Below are 2,957 nucleotides of genomic sequence, written 5' to 3' on the forward strand. Positions count from 1 at the left end.
ATGTTCTTGAAACCACTCCTGCACAATATGAGCACTGTGGCATGGCGCATTGTCTTGTTGGAAGAAGCCATCTCCATTGGGATACACCATCAACATGATAGGATGAACCTGATCAGCAACGATACTTAGGTATGTTGTGCTATTCAGATGTTGTTCCACACGAATTAAAGGGCCCAAATCATGCCAGGAAAACATGCCCCAAACCATAACACTGCCCCCACCAGCTTGAAGGGTTGTACTCATGCATTCGGGGTGCATGCTTTCATGCTGTTTCTGCCAAATTCTCACTCTGCCATCTGCATGATGCAACTGGAAATGTGATTCATTGGACCACATGACTTTTTTCCAATGTTCTACTGTCCAATCCTTGTGTTCCTGTGCGAATTGAGATGTTTTATCTTGGTAACTGCAGACAGCAAAGGTGTTCAAACAGGCCTTCGGCTTCCATATCCCGTATGATGCAGTGTACGGCTCATTTGCCTACAAACGTCAGGTGGTCATAATAATCTGGCCACTCAGTGTATATCCATAAGGAATACTGGCCTGTAATTTTCTTGTGATGTTTTTAACTGGCATTGTTATCAGAGTAATGCTGGACTCACAGAATGATTCTGGAAGTGTTCCCCCCTCTTAATTTTTTTGTAAGAGTTTGAGAAAGATTGGTGTCAATTCTTCTCTAAATTTTTGGAAGAATTACTGGTGAAGCCATCTGGTCCAGGATATTAATTTGTTAGAAGGTTTTTATTGATTCAATCTCTTTACTTTGTAGGTCTGTTGAGATTTCTTTTTATTTAGTTTAGGTTATTTTTTGTCAAGTAATTTGTCTATTTGTTCTAGGTTATCCAATTCATCATTGTACAATTACTCATAGTATTTTCCTATAATCCTTTTTATTCTGTAATGCTACTTTCAATTCTGATTTTAGTTATTTGCATCTTCTCTTTTTTGTAGGTCTAGCTAGTTTGTCAATTCTCATCTTTTCAAAGAACCAACTTTGGGATTCACTGATGTTTATCTATGTATCTATTGTTTTTCCATTCTCTATTTTGTTTATCTCTGATGTAATCAGTATAATTTCTTTTTGCTATATTTGAGCTACTTTCTTCTTCTTTTTTCTAGCTCTTTAAGGTATAAATTTGGGAAGTTTTCAGCTATTAACTTGTCCAAATATCTCTGCCCCTTTCTCTCTCTCCTCCCTCTGGGATTCCCACAATACTAGTACATATGTGTTGTGCCACAGTTCCTTTAGACTATATTCACTTTTCTCCATTTTCCCCGCTTCTGTTCTCCAGAGTTAATGTCAACTGTCCTGTCTTCAAGTTTACTGATTCTTTCTGCTGCTTGCTCAAATCTAATTCTGAACCCTTCTAGTATATTTTTACATTTGTTATTGTACTTTTCAGTTCCAGAATTTTTGGTTCCTTTTTATAATTTATCTCTTTATTGATATCCAAGTTTTGTTTATACATTGTTTTCTGCCTTTATGTCTTCCTTAAGCTCCTTGAGCATCCTTAAGCAGGTCTTTTAAAGTCTTTGTTTATTAAGTCCAATACCTGGGCTTCTTCACTTACATTTTGTATCATTTTATTATTATTATTTTGAATGGGCCATGCTCCTATTTCTTTGTATGCCTTGTGATTTTTTTGTTTTGTTGTTGTTCTTGAAAATTGGACACTTGAATCTTATATGGAAACTCTAAAAAACCTTCCCCAGGGTTTGTGTACTTTTAACAAATTGTTGTAGGGTATCTGTGCCAGGGATCAGGGTAAGGTGAAAGCTTAAGGTCTTCTCAGGCTATATATGAGCCTGTGTCTTCCTGAGCATGTATGGTAGCTTTCTAAATTCTCCCACATACACAATTGTTTTTGAATGTTTACCTCCCCCTCCCCACCCCGGCCCAAACAAACAAAAAACAGGTGCAGCTTCACCTCCCTTAAATCTCCTGGAAGTTGCTTCAGTTGGTAGAGGTTGAGACAAGGGCATCCAGACTCCTTGCCCACTCCTCAGTGATACAAGCAATACCCACAATGAAAACACAGAACCCCAGTATTTCAAAGTATTATTGTCTATTTTGGCTCTAACAAGTTGTGCCAGAAATGTGGATTGCTGTACCCAAATGTCTGCCACAGGATGAAAGGTGGGTAGCCACCAACACACTGACTGCTGAAATAAACTACAATTTACCAGGCAAGCCGTTTCCCGGAAGCTGTAAGTGTTCAAATAAACTCCAGTGTTCCAGAATATCACTTCAGGATGTTTCTGCCAGAACATTTCTTGTCCAGGTAGAGTTGGATTCCTGTCAGCACCCAACTCCACCAATTTTCCCTGACATAACCCTCCTGCAGATTATAACAAAGAGAGTTAATGTAGCTCTGGGGCAAGAGGAAGACTGTACTATTGTCTTTCCCAGGTAAACATCAAATGTTTTTTATCTTCTTTATGGATGGAGAATAATGTGTTTGCCATTTCAAAAGCCACATCTGAAGTGCCAGAGGCCATGCTGGTCTGTTCTAATAAAGATAACACATGTAGCAAAGCAGGTGCAACTAGGGCTATTACTTGGTTCCATTTACATTAAATTTGCATTAGTCTACCATTCACTCTGACTCTCTGACTTTAACAGCCTGTCTTGGATTGCTAATTGGCTAACCTGAGCTTGTCATTTTCTTTTTTTTAACTTTTCCAAAGCAGTTAACAATAGTGAGGCAATCCTACAATATTTTAAATACCATTGTTTCAAATCGTTCAAGTACCCCCGGCTTTTTCATAATCCAATGATCCACCTTCCACCTGTAGCCCATCCCAAACTACCACAGGGAAAACCTTAGTAATTTTGATGGATGCTGCTGCAAAGCAGTTAGTACCATCCACTTTCCGCTAGCAATGGGTATCTTATTGACAACTGTTTTTTAATCCTCATCCCAGGATATGTATTTTTATTGATTTTTTTTTTTTTT

The sequence above is a fragment of the Myotis brandtii genome, unplaced genomic scaffold (assembly GCF_000412655.1).
Source record: "Myotis brandtii unplaced genomic scaffold, ASM41265v1 scaffold216, whole genome shotgun sequence".
Classification (NCBI taxonomy): Eukaryota; Metazoa; Chordata; class Mammalia; order Chiroptera; family Vespertilionidae; genus Myotis; species Myotis brandtii.